The sequence below is a fragment of the Balaenoptera musculus genome, chromosome 1 (genome assembly GCF_009873245.2).
Source record: "Balaenoptera musculus isolate JJ_BM4_2016_0621 chromosome 1, mBalMus1.pri.v3, whole genome shotgun sequence".
Taxonomy (NCBI): Eukaryota; Metazoa; Chordata; class Mammalia; order Artiodactyla; family Balaenopteridae; genus Balaenoptera; species Balaenoptera musculus.
The window spans coordinates 55,913,656-55,932,875 of NC_045785.1; the positions used below are offsets into that span (position 1 = coordinate 55,913,656).

General features: G+C 41.9%; 1 protein-coding gene and 1 pseudogene across 1 annotated transcript in view; both read right to left on the minus strand.

Moving 5' to 3' along the window:
- The window catches only part of JAK1 (Janus kinase 1), a 241,668-nt gene that overhangs the window by 208,081 nt on the left and 14,367 nt on the right, over positions 1–19,220 (minus strand).
- LOC118898107 lies at positions 775–18,098 on the minus strand (annotated as a pseudogene).

The window sequence follows — 19,220 nt, forward strand, 5'->3', positions numbered from 1 at the left end:
AGGCCCTGCTCACCTGGGAAGATGATTTCAGTCACTGTCTTCAGCTCCAATTCCTGCACTTAGAACACACATTATAATCTAGCGCCTAATCTAGCTGGATTCTGCTCCAGTTTAATTGACCAAGGCATCACCCCTTCCAAGCCGCCTCAATGAAACCAGTGTAGCCCACTGGATGGAATGCTAAGTGCAGCCGTGCCTCAGAAGGAAAGAGAGAGCACCACCACAGGAGGGAAGAAAGGAGGGCATAAGCAGAGACTGTACAAAATCAGAAACACATTTCTAGAACATGGTGGGCTTGGGGGAAGAGGAGAAAGAAATCAACAAAACGTCCCAATAATTTCACGGCAGAGCTAGAAGAGAGCATTTACAGCTATTCCAGGACACTCCCACAGAAAGCTTTTCCTGGATGCACAGACCTTCACAGCACTGACAACCCTCAGGTGACCGTGCTGGCTCGTACATGTGGTCATGATGTCACAGCGTGAGAAGAACACAACAGAATGCCCAAGAGGCATCTGGACAGCACATAGCAAAAAAGAAAAAAAAAAAAAAAAACGGCTGAACTCCCCTCCACAGAACCCTATTAAAAACCAAAGTGTGTCTGTTACAAAGTCACATTTTCCATTTTTCTGCTTTATAAAGTCAGCAATGCTGGAGGGTAGGAATGAGTGCAAAAGGGGGGTGTGAGGCTCACGGATGTCCCTTCAGTGAGCAAAAGGAAGGGCTGGCTGCACACCTCCCTCCCATTTCGGACAAACACACACATGTCCAGATTCAGGCTGTGGTGACTAGGTCACTCCCAGTCTTATTCTATATCGAAATAATGTCTTCCTGAAACCACACAGAGACCACATGCCCACAGATCTCCTCCCCAACCGTGAACTATTCCCCCAGCATGGCCAGGGGATGAGATTCTGCCAGCAACAGGATGCCAAACCCTTCCACAGGAAAATAATTCACTTGCCACTATTTTTACTTGTATCATCCTCCCAGATAGGATTAGTTCCTTCTTTGAAGGATTCCGACTTGGAAGAAGTCACTGTGACCTGTCAGACTGCAGGGAGCTATCATGTTGCTGTCAAGCCTCCAGGACAGGAGGTATCAAAGGTATCAATCTGGTTGATATTCTGTTCAAAGTCCTGTGAGCGGGTGGGACGGCCTGGGGTTCTCCTGAAGTACCAGAAAGTGTAGTTGTACTGCAAGGGATGCTCTCAGATCCACGACAACAGCCTTCCTCTTGCTGCTGCTCTGACTCTTGTCCCGTTCCTATGCTTCCTTCTCACCATCTTTCTATGTGCTGTTTTCTTCATTCTGATCATGGTCCCCACTGTCATCATCTTTCAAGGCCTTGAACTTGTTCACTTTCTTGCTGCTGTCGCCACCGCCTCACAGAGTGAGGCTATCGCTTTTACGTGATGATACTCAGGGCCACTTCATGGGTGCGTGAACTGTGCAGCAGGGCCCTGTGCTTGTTCAATGCTCTGTTGTCATCATCTTGAAACTCTTAATAATTTTTTGAATGAGGAAACCCACTCTTTCATTTTGTATTGGATCCCACAAATCATGTAACCGGTGCTGAAAATATTTCAAAGAGCTTCATGTCAAACCTCCCCATTCATTTGGCCATTCTTTTTATAGAACCTGATTTAGGGTCTTTTAACCATCCTGGTTGTTCTTCTCGAAATTTTGTTCTCACCACAGACTCTACACATGACCTAGTCAGTGAGGAGTACAGTGGTACCTCAAAGACTGTTGTTATAAACAAGATTGTATGTATATTTGCAGTAATAGAAAGCAGTTAGTGTTTACCATGTGACTGGCATTATGTTAAGGACATTACATGTGTTATCTTATGTAATCCTCACATCAACCCTTCTAATTAAGAGACAGATTTGTGCCCAGTTTGCAGATAAGACGACTATGGCTTAGAGAGGTTACATAACTTGCTGAAGACCATACAGTTACAGGCGGCAAAGAACTGGAACCCAGGTCTGACAGACTCTTTTACAGCAGCTGTACTAGGGCTTCTCCCGAGTTATTAGAGACACTCACTACTTAGGTGGCTAGAGGTGGCACACATTGAGCTAGTAACCAATTCCGATTGTACTGTCAACTAATTTTGATCTATGGTGATTCAGCTGCGAAGGTCTCTTTGGATGTTAACTGAGCTATTCCCACATGGCCATTTCCTTTTCCAGGTTCATGCCCTCTGTTAGGTTCCTTCCACTAAGATGAGCCTCTGTATTAGTTTCCAACTGCTGCTGTAACAAATTATCATAAACTTAGTGGGCTTAAAACAATATAAATGTATTATCCTGTAGTTCTGGAGGTCAGAAGTCGGAAATGGGCCTCACAGGGCTAAGATGAAGGTGTCGGCAGAGATGCGTTTCTTCCGGAGGCTCTAGGGGAGAATCTGTTCCTTGCCTGTCCATCTTCTAGAGGCTGCCTGCGTTCCTTGGCTTGTGGCCACGTCACTCCAATCTCTGCTTCTGTCATCATGTCCCCTGCTCTGACCATGACCCTTCTGCCTCCCTCTTATAAGAACCCTGTGATTACATTGAGCCCTTGGATAATCTACAATAATCTCCCGATGTTCAGGTCAGCAGGTTAGTAACCTTAATCCCACCTGCAATTTGTAATTCTCCCTTGCCACGTAACATAACATATTCACAGGTTCAGGGGATGAAGACGTGGACATCTTTGGGCGTCCGTTATCCTGTCCACTGCAACCTCCCGACACACCACACACACCTAGTTCCTCATGTGACCTGGATTCCAGGGCCCCCCCCCTTCCTATGGACCCTGCTCACCTCCCTACGGATGCATTCTGGTTCTTCTGTGTTCAGCCAATAAACATTTATAGAGCACCTATTACGCGCTAGGCATTTTGCTAGGGGCAGGAGAGACCAAGAAAAAAAGACATTGTCCCTGCCAGGAAGGTGCTCACGTTTTAGTGAAGCTGACAGAAAAATCATAAAAGACAAGAAAATATGGCAATTACTGGGATAAAAGGGAGCATAGGTGGTGAAGGGGCACTCAGGACTTGGGGTCTAAGGTGGGGAGGGATATGCAAAGATATACCTTACTGCTCCTATTCCTATCAAGGTCCACAAAATCAAAACAGTAGGATTCATCATGAAAAATGAAGATCTGTAATCTGGTCTCAGGCATCGCTAAAGTGTCAATGCCCAGTGATTCCAGGCAGGGCTGGGCTGTTCAGAAGCCAAGAAGCAAAGGAGCACACAGATCTCCTTCTGTGCTCCTGAAGGCCTTGCTTCAGCCTGGGGTCAGTGGCAGCCAGCAGGAATTACTCATTACCAGGGTGAGGAGGACCCCTGCCAAGTGGAATAAGCTATTTACAGTCTTCAAGTGGGATGGGCTCAACCCGGGGAGGGTTGATACTCTCATTTCCCCAGGCTCAGCCTGATCTAAGAAATGGCTTATTTTGAAAGTTGAAAAGGGAAAAAAACTGTTAGATTAAATATACAAAGATGTAATTTAGTTCCTCTCTGCATCTCAAATGTGGAGTCTGAGGAAGGAGCCCGAACTCCTAAGCTTTCAATGATTTATGTTTGTTTTTAGATACTGTATCACAGCCCAGGACCCGGGATGTGCCTGGACTGACCTTTGTTCCTACCTGCTGGCCACTTTGTAACTGTTATCAGAAGAAATCCGGAAGCTATCATGGGAGTCTGTATGTTCCTGCCCACTGACATTTCGGAGGAACCAGCTGGCTTTGTTTCCAGCTCTATACTGAACTCTGCTGTCTCCTTTCAGAAACACAAGCAGACGTGTGTGTGAGTGTGTGTGTCTGTGTATGTGTGTGTTTTCATTTTCCTGTTTAACCTGATTAGCTATGACAAATCAGTCACTTATTTTAAAAAATCTCTGTCTCTCTCTCTCTCTCTCTCTCACACACACACACACACACACACACATACACACACGGAAATTTCCTTTCTAGTAGAACATAACCAAAATGCTACTTAGATGACACTGAATTCATGTTAAATCAGACGACTTTGTGAAATCACTAGTATTTGTACAGGGCTTTATAGTTGGCCAAAGGTGTTCTTAGCCGTTGAATTCTGCTCCTTATAAATCTTGTGAAATGCTGTCCTAGTTGGGGGTCCATTAAGCCTTAAGGACCTTTCAAATGCAGAGACCCTTCTGAGCACATTGACTGAATGGGGACTTCTTGTGTTTTACTCTGAATGAAATATATCTGCCCTTCATCTACAAAGGACTAAAGCCAGGGATCAGCTGTACTCTCTGCTGTGTCCCATACCTGATATGTGGCCATCAGCCTTAGGCTGAATACCTCCTGCAAAAGGGGCATCACCTCCCAAGGCATCTTTGCTTGGTTCTGACAGATGGCCAGACAGAGACGTTAATAGATTCCCCTAGCACATTGACAAGAGGACCTCGAGAGGACACCTTCAAGAGGTTTGGTGTGGGCCCATTACAGGTTCTCTATATTGGAATCAGCCAACCAACTCATTCAGATCTTTTCTCCTGCATAATATGAATGACAGGGGGTCACACATAAACAATGCACAAGGCCTGCTCTTTATCCCAATACTTGAAGTACGAGTTACCCTGTGGCTAAAGAAGACATTGTCCTGCGTCTTTACAATAAGCTTGCATTAGTGAGGGGAATGTGGATGCTTCTCCTCCTTGAAACTTTAAAAAGTCAAATATAAAGTTCTAATTATTATGCTCATTCTGAAAGTGAGGACACCAAGTCTCAAAAAGATCAAGCGATCAACAAGGGCTCCTGGCTAGGAAGTAGCACAGCTAGCTTCTGTAAGTTCGGCTACAGATTTTAGTTAATTAAAAACACACGCACACACACCCCCATCAAAAATCTAAGTGAGGCACTTCCCTGGTGGCCCAGTGGTTAAGAATCCACCTTCCAATGCAGGGGACACGGGTTTGATCCCTGGTGGGGGAACTAAGATTCCACATGCCACGGGGCAACTAAGCCCTCGCACCACAACTACTGAGCATGCGAGCCACAACTAGAGAGCCCACGTACCACAAATACAGAGCCTACAGAGCCCACGGGCTCTGGAGCCCGCACGCCACAACGAAAGATCCCGCGTGCCGCAACTAAGACCCGACGCAGCCAAAAATAAAATAAAATAAATAAATAGATATATTTTTTAAATCTAAGTGAAAATTTTAAAAAATTAATTAAACCTAAACTTAAAATTTTTTTCATTTACTGTATGGACTTTAGATGATAAACCAAAACAAAAATCACCTGATATAGATTTTTGTTTTGGTTTATTATCTAAAGTCCATACAGTAAATGAAAAAAATTTTAAGTTTAGGTTTAATTAATTTTTTAAAATTTTCACGTAGATTTTAAAAATATATTTATTTATTTATTTTATTTTATGAGGTGGATGGAGTTAGAGTCTGTCATACAGAGTGAAGTAAGTCAGAAAGAGAAAAACAAATACAGTATGCTAACACATATATATGGAATCTAAGGGAAAAAAAAAAAAAGGCCATGAAGAACCTAGTGGCAAGACGGGAATAAAGACACAGACCTACTAGAGAATGGACTTGAGGATATGGGGAGGGGGAAGGGTAAGATGTGACAGAGAGAGTGGCATGGACATATATACACTACCAAACATAAAATAGATAGCTAGTGGGAAGCAACCGCATAGCATGGGGAGATCAGCTCTGTGCTTTGTGACCACCTAGAGGGGTGGGATAGGGAGGGTGGGAGGGAGGGAGACGCAAGAGGGAAGAGATATGGGAACATATGTATATGTATAACTGATTCACTTTGTTATAAAGCAGAAACTAACACACCACTGTAAAGCAATTATACTCCAATAAAGATGTTAAAAAAAAAAAATCTAGGAGAGCAGACAGCAGAAGCAAGAAAAACTACAATCCTGCAGCCTGTGGACCAAAAACCACAGTTACAGAAAGACAGACAAGATGAAAAGGCAGAGGGCTATGTACCAGATGAAGGAACAAGAAAAAACCCCAGAAAAACAACTGAATGAAGTGGAGATAGGCAACCTTCCAGAAAAAGAATTCAGAATAATGATAGTGAAGATGATCCAGGACCTCGGAATAAGAATGGAGGCAAAGATTGAGAAGATGCAAGAAATGATTAACAAAGACCTAGAAGAATTAAAGAACAAACAAACAGAGATGACCAATACAATAACTGAAATGAAAACTACACTGGAAGGAATCAATAGCAGAATAACTGAGGCAGAAGAACGGATAAGTGACCTGAAAGACAGAATGGTGGAATTCACTGCTGCGGAACAGAATAAAGAAAAAAGAATGAAAAGAAATGAAGACAGCCTAAGAGACCTCTGGGACAACATTAAACGCAACAACATTCGCATTATAGGGGTCCCAGAAGGAGAAGAGAGAGAGAAAGGACCAGAGAAAATCTTTGAAGAGATTATAGTCGAAAACTTCCCTAACATGGGAAAGGAAATAGCCACCCAAGTCCAGGAAGCGCAGAGAGTCCCATACAGGATAAACTCAAGGAGAAACATGCCGAGACACATAGTAATCAAAGTGGCAAAAATTAAAGACAAAGAAAAATTATTGAAAGCAGCAAGGGAAAAACGACAAATAACATACAAGGGAACTCCCATAAGGTTAACAGCTGATTTCTCAGCAGAAACTCTACAAGCCAGAAGGGAGTGGCATGATATACTTAAAGTGATGAAAGGGAAGAACCTACAACCAAGATTACTCTACCCAGAAAGGATCTCATTTAGATTTGATGGAGAAATCAAAAGCTTTACAGACAAGCAAAAGCTATGAGAATTCAGCACCACCAAACCAGCTCAACAACAAATGCTAAAGGAAATTCTCTAAGTGGGAAACACAAGAGAAGAAAAGGACCTACAAAAACAAACCCAAAACAATTAAGAAAATGGTCATAGGAACATACATATCGATAATTACCTGAAACGTGAATGGATTAAATGCCCCAACCAAAAGACATAGACTGGCTGAATGGATACAAAAACAAGACCCATATATATGCTGTCTACAAGAGACCCACTTTAGACCTAGGGACACATACAGACTGAAAGTGAGGGGATGGAAAAAGATATTCCATGCAAATGGAAATCAAAAGAAAGCTGGAGTAGCTATACTCATATCAGATAAAATAGACTTTAAAATAAAGAATGTTACAAGAGACAAGGAAGGACACTACATAATGATCCAGGGATCAATCCAAGAAGAAGATATAACAATTATAAATATATATGCACCCAACATAGGAGCACCTCAATACATAAGGCAACTGCTAACAGCTATAAAAGAGGAAATCGACAGTAACACAATCATAGTGGGGGACTTTAACACCTCACTTACACCAATGGACAGATCATCCAAAATGAAAATAAATAAGGAAACAGAAGCTTTAAACGACACAATAGACCAGTTAGATTTAATTGATATATATAGGACATTCCATCCAAAAACAGCAGATTACACGTTCTTCTCAAGTGCGCACGGAACATTCTCCAGGATAGATCACATCTTGGGTCACAAATCAAGCCTCAGTAAATTTAAGAAAATTGAAATCATATCAAGCATCTTTTCTGACCACAACGCTATGAGATTAGAAATGAATTACAGGGAAAAAAACGTAAAAAAGACAAACACATGGAGGCTAAACAATACGTTACTAAATAACCAAGAGATCACTGAAGAAATCAAAGAGGAAATCAAAAAATACCTAGAGACAAATGACAATGAAAACACGATGATCCAAAACCTATGGGATGCAGCAAAAGCAGTTCTAAGAGGGAAGTTTATAGCTATACAAGCCTACCTAAAGAAACAAGAAAAATCTCAAGTAAACAATCTAACCTTACACCTAAAGAAACTAGAGAAAGAAGAACAAACAAAACCCAAAGTTAGCAGAAGGAAAGAAATCATAAAGATCAGAGCAGAAATAAATGAAATAGAAGCAAAGAAAACAATAGCAAAGATCAATAAAACTAAAAGTTGGTTCTTTGAGAAGATAAACAAAATTGATAAGCCATTAGCCAGACTCATCAAGAAAAAGAGGCCGAGGACTCAAATCAATAAAATCAGAAATGAAAAAGGAGAAGTTACAACAGACACCGCAGAAATACAAAGCATCCTAAGAGACTACTACAAGCAACTTTATGCCAATAAAATGGACAACCTGGAAGAAATGGACAAATTCTTAGAAAGGTATAACCTTCCAAGACTGAACCAGGAAGAAACAGAAAATATGAACAGACCAATCACGAGTAAAGAAATTGAAACTGTGATTAAAAATCTTGCAACAAACAAAAGTCCAGGACCAGATGGCTTCACAGGTGAATTCTATCAAACATTTAGAGAAGAGCTAACACCTATCCTTCTCAAACTCTTCCAAAAAATTGCAGAGGAAGGAACACTCCCAAACTCATTCTATGAGGCCACCATCACCCTGATACCAAAACCAGACAAAGACACTACAAAAAAAGAAAATTACAGACCAATATCACTGATGAATAGAGATGCAAAAATCCTCAACAAAATACTAGCAAACAGAATCCAACAACACATTAAAAGGATCATACACCACGATCAAGTGGGATTTATCCCAGGGATGCAAGGATTCTTCAATATACGCAAATCAATCAATGTGATACACCATATTAACAAATTGAAGAATAAAAACCATATGATCATCTCAATAGATGCAGAAAAACCTTTGACAAAATTCAACACCCATTTATGATAAAAACTCTCCAGAAAGTGGGCATACAGGGAACCTACCTCAACATAATAAAGGCCATATATGACAAACCCACAGCAAACATCATTCTCAATGGTGAAAAACTGAAAGCATTTCCTCTAAGATCAGGAACGAGACAAGGATGTCTACTCTCACCACTATTATTCAACATAGTTCTGGAAGTCCTAGCCACGGCAATCAGAGAAGAAAAAGAAATAAAAGGAATACAAATTGGAAAAGAAGAAGTAAAACTGTCACTGTTTGCGGATGACATGATACTATACATAGAGAATCCTAAAACTGCCACCAGAAAACTGCTAGAGCTAATTAATGAATATGGTAAAGTTGCAGGATACAAAATGAATGCACAGAAATCTCTTGCATTCCTATACACTAATGATGAAAAATCTGAAAGAGAAATTATGGAAACACTCCCATTTACCATTACAACAAAAAGAATAAAATACCTAGGAATAAACCTACCTAGGGAGACAAAAGACCTGTATGCAGAAAACTATAAGACACTGATGAAAGAAATTAAAGATGATACCAACAGATGGAGAGATATACCATGTTCTTGGATTGAAAGAATCAACATTGTGAAAATGAGTATACTACCCAAAGCAATATACAGGTTCAATGCAATCCCTATCAAATTACCAATGGCATTTTTTAAGGAGCTAGAACAAATCATCTTAAAATTTGTATGGAGTCACAAAAGACCCCGAATAGCCAAAGCAGACTTGAGGGGAAAAAATGGAGCTGGAGGAATCAGACTCCCTGACTTCAGACTATACTACAAAGCTACAGTAATCAAGACAATATGGTACTGGCACAAAAACAGAAACATAGATCAATGGAACAAGATAGAAAGCCCAGAGATTAACCCACGCACCTATGGTCAACTAATCTATGACAAAGGAGGCAAAGATATACAATGGAGAAAAGACAGTCTCTTCAATAAGTGGTGCTGGGAAAACTGGACAGCTACATGTAAAAGAATGAAATTAGAATACTCCCTAACACCATACACAAAAATAAACTCAAAATGGATTCGAGACCTAAATATAAGCCTGGACACTATAAAACTCTTAGAGGAAAACATAGGAAGAACACTCTTTGACATAAATCACAGCAAGATCTTTTTTGATCCACCTCCTAGAGTAATGGAAATAAAAACAAAAATAAACAAATGGGACCTAATGAAACTTCAAAGCTTTTGCACAGCAAAGGAAACCATAAACAAGATGAAAAGACAACCCTCAGAATGGGAGAAAATATTTGCAAACGAATCAACGGACAAAGGATTAATCTCCAAAATATATAAGCAGTTCATTCAGCTCAATATTGAAGAAACAAACACCCCAATCCAAAAATGGGCAGAAGACCTAAATAGACATTTCTCCAAAGAAGACATACAGACGTCCACGAAGCACATGAAAAGATGCTCAACATCACTAATTATTAGAGAAATGCAAATCACAACTACAATGAGGTATCACCTCACTCCTGTTAGAATGGGCACCATCAGAAAATCTACAAACAACAAATGTTGGAGAGGGTGTGGAGAAAAGGGAACCCTCTTGCACTGTTGGTGGGAATGTAAATTGATACAGCCACTATGGAGAACAATATGGAGGTTCCTTAAAAAACTAAAAATAGAATTACCATATGACCCAGCAATCCCACTACTGGGCATATACCCAGAGAAAACTGTAATTCAAAAAGACACATGCACCCCAATGTTCATTGCAGCACTATTTACAATAGCCAGGTCATGGAAGCAACCTAAATGCCCATCAACAGACGAATGGACAAAGAAGTTGTGGTACATATATACAATGGAATATTACTCAGCCATAAAAAGGAACGAAATTGAGTCATTTGTTGAGAAGTGGATGGATCTAGAGACTGTCATACAGAGTGAAGTAAGTCAGAAAGAAAAAAACAAATATCGTATATTAATGCATGTATGTGGAACCTAGAAAAATGGTACAGATGAGCCAGTTTGCAGGGCAGAAGTTGAGACACAGATGTAGAGAATGGACATATGGACACCAAGGGGGAAAACTGCAGTGGGGTGGGGATGGTGGTGTGCTGAATTGGGCGATTGGGATTGACATGTATACACTGATGTGTATAAAATTGATGCCTAATAAGAACCTGCAGTATAAACAAACAAACAAACAAAACAACTAATACTAAACTTTCATTGGGTTATTTGTATGGAAATATGTTAATATAAATGTTTCAGACATTACATGAAATTTCTAAAAATCTTATATTTGTATTTGTATGGAAATATGTATTAAAAAAATCTATATCATGACTTGGATGAATCTCCAGGGAATTATGCTGAGTAGAAAAAAGCCATTTCCAAAAGGTTACATACAATATGATTCTAATCACAGAACATATCTGAAATGACAACATTTTTGAAGGGAGGCTAGTTTAGAGATAGAACGGGGTAGGGGTCAGCAGGCTTCAACTCTGAGCTGGATGGTGTGGAGATTGCAGCCTCTGCCCATTGGCCAAGCGCAGAGTGAGTTTTAGGTCAGATGATCTTCCCTGAGCCAATCCACAGGAAAGCCTTGGCTTCCAGGGCAATTTCTCAGTTTACTGTCCACCCTAGAGAAACCAAGTAAAGTTGTAAGTTTTTCAAATGGTTAGCGTGACATGAAGATTAATACACAGGCACTTGCCTGGGGAAAAAGAACATTTATGGCAGCTTAGTGCTGCAGACTCAACTGGACTTCCCAAGTGATGGCGAACATTGATGACAACCTGTAAACCATCGCATCTGTTCTGTAGAAAGTCAGGGTGACCAGATGGCATGGGATGTGAAGCCTGAAAAAGAGCAGTCCCTGCTTGGTCTAGTGAAGTTCGTTCTGAGCCGGTGCCTGTTCTTAGTTAGTGGGCCAGTGGCAAGGGCAGAGACATACAAGAAGTTTGGGGCACAGTGTGAGAGAGGAGTAAAGGGAGAAGGGGCAAGAGTGCAAAGGCAGGATTCCCAGCTTGAATGAACTGTGTCCGGGCTCTGCCCTAGAGACTGTGAGGCTCTGAGCCAGTCTCTGAGTCCCTCGGAGTTTCTGATTTCCTATTTGCAAAACAGAGCAATGAACCCCTGCCTGGCCTCTATTACCAGGTTGGTGGGAGGAACAAATGGAATAATGTAAGTAAAAAGCATTTTGTGAACACTTACATTCCATGCAAATGCAAAGATTAGTAATGTGATTTGTCAAGATTCTTACTGGTGGTCTCTAGATTTCTGGACCTGTGATTTGGCAAGTAGTTAATTCACTCTGAAGGCTGGTGGGTCCATGGCCCTCAAGTGAGCATCACTAATGATCAGGTCTTGACAGCAGCCATTGCACTCACCACGGATTTATGTATGGGGTCCTACAATTGGAGAAGGAAGCATGACGGGCCACATCTGAGCTGAGCTCTAATACCTTCAGCTGGCTCCTTACTTTGCTTCTAAGGCTGATCCTTGGCTCAAAGATACGCATATAGGAAGCCTTTACCATTGAGTGAATGCTCATCTAATTTCATGAGGGTTTTCTCTTGTTTCCGCTTAGGTAATTTGGTAAGTCAGTAAGTCTGGTAATGCTGCACAGAAGAGGGGAGACCGTCATGGTGGATGGCAGTCTAGTCAGACCCTCTGGGAGGGAGGCAGTTAGGGTTGAGTTAAAAATCTTCTCTGAGAAGTGGCATAGTACGGCAGAAAGCATGTAGGCTCTGGGCTCAGGGAGCTATGTGAGTGACCTAGCTTTATCCTCTCTGAGCCACGGTTTCCTCCCCTGTCAAATGGTTAATGGCAACAGTGCTCTCCTCATAGAATTGTCCTGAGGACTAAATGAGATAAACGGATATGGAACGGCAGGCAGAGAGTAGAAACACAATAACTTGGATCCTTTCCTCCTTCAGAGGACAGGACGAAGATATCATAACTCCTTTAAAATATCTTCCTGTGCACGTTTTTCAGAGAGAATGAGAGTTGGAGCCTTGAATTGCTAAGCCTGTCCTCTTTGTAGTCAAACAGAGTCCTATCCATGCTCTACTAATTACAAGCTATGTGATCTTAAGCATGTTAGTTAATCTCTCCTAATCTCTGTCTCCTCAAGTATAACATAGAGTTTCATAATACCTATGAATACGGTTGCTTTGAAAGTTAAATAGGAAGTATATGTAAGGTGGCTAGGACAGTGTCTTACGCACAGTCCAAATGCAATAAATAGCTGTTCTTATCATAACTGTCTTGGGTGTGGCAGAAGTGCCCAAAGAAATGGAGGACAGAGTGTCTACAGACATCACCATTACTTTTCATAATCATCAGTAATCCTTGGTTCCATCTGTGCAATACTTTCTGCCCCCTTGCGTTCGACAGTAGTTCACACTCAAGGACTTCGTGGGTGTGAAGGAGTCAACAGGGTGGTGCAGCTGCCAAAACACAATGGATGTCACCCCGACAGCACACCTGGAGCACTGGAGGACACAAACTGTATGTGAACAAGCTGGAGAGCGTGCCAGCAGGATGCGAAAATGGCTGGAAAGATGCCAGGCAGAAGGTCTGAGGAACTGGGACAAGAGCAACCCAAGGAGGAGTACAGATAGACCTGTATCTGAAGGGCTGACCGTGAAAGGATGATTTCATTTATTCCGTCATTCCCTGGACAGCAGAACGCAGACCAATGGGGAGAAGTTACCTGAAGATACATTTCGGCTCAGTACGAAGAATTTTCTGACAGTGCAGACATCCAATAACAATGCTCCTGTACATCAGTGGAATAGGCTGTCCCGTGAAGGAGGACCTGAGTCCACAATCTGGCATCTGGGGGGAGAGGTGGGGAGGCTGGCCTAGACAGCTCTCAGGCCCTTCACAGCTCTGAAATTCTATCTCATGAGAAGCCCACGACTGCTTCAACAGAAGCTATCTTGTGTTAGCGAGTCATTCATATAAAGCTTGTCCTCCACTCTGTTATAAAACCTGGGGGCACCACAACAAGATAGAAGAAAAAGATATCTTATTTACCTTAATACTTGCTATCGTTACTACTGCAGATGAGAGGCCCAATATATGTATTTAACAAATACACACTGCTTATCTGCTCTAAGGAGGGTATCTAAAGGGCCAAACCAACCTCTTCTTTTGTGTGTTAAAATTTTCATTCCAGCAATGTAGCAGAGAAAGGAAGCCATTATCACTAACATTTCAAAACTGATTTTGAAGTAAAAAGGAGTAACTGCTTCCAATTTAAGCACATTATTTAATACCACAAACCTCAGTTTGTGATGATAGTGATATTTACCTATAGTGACGGTTAATTCATTCATTCAACAAATATTTGAGCACCTATTATGTACCAGACCGGGTTCTACTTGCTGGGGACTTCTATCATTGAGCTAAAAAGACACACAGCCCTCATGGAGCTTACATTCTAGTGGGGGAGAGGTAGTAATAAATACAGTTAAGTAAACTGAAGTATGCTAGTGTGAACAGACTATGTAAAAGTGCTATAAGAAATAAAGCAGAAAGACTTCCCTGGCAGTCCAGTGGTTAGGACTCTGTGCTTCCAATGCAGGGTTCGATCCCTGGTCAGGGAATTAAGATCCCGCAAGCAGCGAGGCACAGGGGAAGAAAAAAAAAGTTATTAAAAAAAAAAAACCACATTGTTAATCAATTATACTCCAATATAAAATAAAATTTTTTTAAAAAATAAAAATTTTGTTAAGGTTTAAAAAAAAAGAAAAGAAAGCAGAAATAGGGATAAGGAGAAGGTGGTGGTTTCTGTGAAGAGATGAAGTAAGAGAATGCAGGTAAAAATTACTGCATGGACAGGTTATGTAGAAAGTCTTCAATCAATGCTAGCTATTATTACCATGGGGACTTCTGAGTTTGCAGGACCTACAATTATATATGCACCATTCCACTCCTGAATTATTCAATAGGTGGTGTGTATTCGAAATCAAAACCAAAAGGAAGCGGGCCCTGATACTGTTTTCAGGTAGAAGGAATCAATGAAAATGTCATGACTTTGGAGTTCTGGCATTGTCTCACTTGTGCAAGGATGTTGATATGAATCTGCAGGAAATACAGAAATGCAGAAGCTGAGGACTGAACCAAATTACATCAGGTAAGTGACCTAATTTTTCTAAGCCTTAGTTCCCCTGTGCCCCCATTTGACCAGGGCTGTTGGGACACTTAGTATGTAAACACTAAGTAAATACATACGGAAAATATAATACATATGTAAAATACTGGGCACACAGCAGGTACAGTTAGCTTACATTATTATCATTGTCCAAACAAAGTCATCTGAATTTTCAGAGATTTTCAGTGTGTTCAGAAGGAAAAAAACAAGGCAGTATTCCTCAGGAGGGAACATTCCACAATCATGTGTTGCTAGGAGTTGGACGAAGGTCACTTGTTATGAGAACAAACCAGGGAAACATAAGGAAGCATTCAACTGATTAAATGCTCAGTCCAGTGCTCAGCCTTGCTAACTCCTTGGCTGCAGTCTTCAGAATTCCAGAAGATGCAAACAAAGACACAATGATTCACTCAAAACAGTTCTTCGTATAAATCTTAGGATTCAGCCAAAAAGCAGTCCAGCAGGATTTATGAAGTGTGCTTCCCTCTACAGAGCCTGCATGTCAAGGACATCCACAGGCTCCCTTTAATGGAGCCCTAGTTTTCCAAAGACCTCTGTAGCATCCTCTCTGCTCTTACCACTCTGACTGAGAGTCTTGGGAAATGAGAATTTAATTTGTTCTGTGTTGAACTTTTTCTCATGGGGCAACTTTACAAAGAAGGAGCTCTTTCTGCTTTCCCAGAGGGGGAAAGCATCCCCATCAGTCCCACTTCCTCAAGTTCTGAAGTAAATGAAAGCTTTGGAATATTTATTGGCATTAGTGCCTTTTCCACTAGTCATTCCCAAGACAAGGGCAGCTGTCCCGCATTGGCTCTAGATAACACAGTAACCCCTTCTCTGCTGTTAGGGGGCTTGCATCCAGCAATCTGCCTCTTCCAGGGGTATCTATGACAACCTGGCACTTCAAAAGGACTACGGAGGCCTCAAGGGACAAAGGTGTTGGCCTTGCTGGGTCTAAGTCAGTGCTTCTCAAACTATCTGTGGAGAAAAACCAGTTTGTTCTTACTTCTAGTCCATCATGGACCTATACTTTTATAAAATACGATGAAAATGAATTGCTAGAAAAGTATTTATTAAAGACATAAAATGCAAGTCAATGTTTTTATTCCTAGAGTCAACAGACATAAAATTACTCTGTCAAACTGCTATAAAAACTTCAAATGTTTACTCACAGCTTCTGTATCTGTTCTAGCCACAGCTTATAGCACTAAGTCACTGTTCAGCCATTAACATTTACTTGAAACAAAACACAAAGCCAAACAACCCCCTTTTCCTATGAAATAAGATGATGTATTTAGTGCAGCGGCTGGCACATAGTAATTACTCACTGAATATCAGCTATTACTATTGCTAGTCTCTCTGGGCTGGTGAGAAGAAGGGGAAACATTAACCAAGAGACTGAGATGCAGGTCTGAGTTCCTACTCTCTTCCTACTGACCGTGGACGAGTGTCTTCACCGTTCTGGGCTTTAGTTTCCAAAATTTGCAATACATTGTGAGATGATCTAGATCAATAACTTATGAACTGAACTGAAACCCAAAGTGAAAAAAAGAAACATTTGTGTCCCAGTACACACTCACAAACATACACTCAAGGGGGCAACTGCGAAGTTTCAGGAAGTAATATTACCTTACCACATGCTATGCACTCTGATATTTTCTATCTTGTTTTATTTTTTTAAGTGCTGGTCAAGACATATTTAATCGATTTCAAACCCCCAGTGTGAAAAATGCTGGAGCAAATGAGCTCTTGGGTTCCCATTCTCCATAGTATACTGATGGGGCTAATGGCTAGGAAGTAGGTCCCTGTCAGTCATCCACAATCCAGTGTCTAGTAAGGACTGACATTGTTTTTTGTTTTTAATTGTTATTGGAGTATAGTTGATTTACAATGTTGTGTTAGTTTCAGGTGTACAGCAAAGTGAATCAGTTATTCATATACATATATCCACTCTTTTTTAAGGTTCTTTTCCCGTATAGGTCATTACAGAGTATTGAGTAGAGTTCCCTGTGCTATATACAGCAGGTTCTTAGGACTGACATTGTTAAAGCCAGGCGCATCTACAAGTTTCTGTTTTTGTTTTTTAAGCCACCTAGTTCTGCACTGAGATATTCTTAATGAGTCTATTAGTGACAAAGAAGAACGGTCAAAGATGTGGAATTCAAACCACTGGATGATTACCTACAGGTAACACTGAATAACTCCCATCTAGCCTCATGCACGGTGCCTTCAGGCAAATGTGCTAGGAGTTGGGTTACAGGGAAATGTCCTTACTGGTTTCTGCTTTCTCACTAAATTGCCTAAATTGCCTTCTGCTTTCTGGACAGGGGAGAGGGGACAGTAGTGGGAGGTAACAGGCTGCTGGAAGTGTTAGGATTGAACTGGCATTTCAACTCCTTCACATGTTAGAAGCAGCGGGTGAGGGAACTTAACTAGGGAAAGACACACGGACATGCAAACTTCTATCTGAAGGGATATATTTTTTAAATTAATTAATTTATTTTTATTTATTTATTTTTGGCTGCGTTGGGTTTTCGTTGCTGCGCGCACGCTTTCCCTAGTTGTGGCGAGCGGGGGCTATTCTTGGCTGCGGTGCGCAGGCTTCTCATTGTGGTGGCTTCTCTTGTTGCTGAGCACGGACTCTAGGAGCACAGGCTCAGTAGTTGTGGCACACGGGCTTAGCTGCTCCACGGCACGCGGGATCTTCCCCGACCAGGGCTCGAACCCGTGTCCCCTGCATTGGCAGGCGGATTCTTAACCACTGCGTCACCAGGGAAGCCCCTGAAGGGATGTTTTATAGTCCTTTCATCCTTTTAACGAATACTTTTAACTGTTTTGATTTTCAACTCAGTGCTAAGAGTAAAACATGAAACTATTTTATGTCCAGTAGCTTCTACTTTTGTGCTCCCTTTTCCTCTTGAGTAGTAAGGGCCTCAAATTGACCTCAAACCAAGTCGAGTTGCCAAGCGTTTCACTTTGATGAGGATTTTAATCCCATCTTCATTACAAAGCTCTGTACTTCTCTCCAGCTGAGGCCAGGCCTGAGGCTCCAGGGGCTGGGGTGGAGGAGTGAGGTGGTCTCTCCCACCCCCCTCTCTCCTCTTCTCCCTGAGCTTACTACTTTCTTGCTTGGCTCCTTTCATGACCACCGACAGTGAGTCTGAGGGCTGGTTCTGCTGAAATGACATCTTTCAAAAAAGCTCTGCATCAAACAGGGCTCCCCTCTTCATCAGTTCCAAAGAGGGGTCCCACGTGAGCCATCCCACCTTGGTGGGGGTGAGTTTTCTGGCTGGCCAGAGGCTTGTCCTTTGGGATACCATCCCTGGCTCACTCCTGGGATCCACTCACGGGTTGTGGCAGCTGCTCTCCCGTGAGGCATTAGCCAGAAGGCTTAAGTCCGAAGCCACCTTCTATAGATTCACTTCCATTGACCATAGTGTCCCAAGAAACTCACATCCTGGTCCCACCCAATTCGCCATCTCTCCTTTCCTCCCTCTCCCCACTCCTTCTCTTAGCTTTGCAGAGTCTGAGCGTGGGGAGCTCCTTCTGGGATAGCTAGCGGCTCACCAAGTTTCAGACAAAAGGTGAGTGAGCTTCAAGTGGAACGCTGCTCTCTGAGGAAGGTTCTCTCCCGCTCCCAGCCCTCTTACCGGGATGGGTGTAAGCGATAAGGGTCATCTGAGAGTTGGTTCTGCTGAATGGCACCTTTTGAAAAAGCTTTGCAGGAAAATGCTGGCCACAGAGCTGAAGTTCTCTGAGCATAGAAGAGTGGGGATTTTAAACACCTTTTAAGCTGTGGCCTCTTCTCACCCGTTCTTAGAAAACAGGAAAGACTCCACTCAGCATCTCATACCACGTTAGATTTCTACTGTGAGCCACATGGCAGATTCTGTGCCAGGCACTGTGAACATAGCAATGGATAGAGCCATGGTTCCTGCCCTCAAGGAACTCACAATCTAATGAGACATTAAACACACACACACCCCAAACACATACATTTACGTAGTTCAGCTGTGATAAGTACATTGAAAGAAAAGCACAGAGTGCCATGGGACTGGACACAGTTGAGACTGTCAGGAAAGGGTTCTCTGAGGAATTAATATTTAATCAGAGACTGAAGGATAAGAGAAGTGAATGATAAGGATGTCTCAGGCAGAAGGAAATGCACCGGAGGTGGAAAGAAGCTTGATTCCCTGGACAAAGGATGGGCCGGTCAACTGGGTACGAGACATGGGGACAAGAGAGGTGGGTGGGAACCAATTTAAATATAAGGAACTCCAGCTGAGAATGTTCCAGGCACACACTCTCAT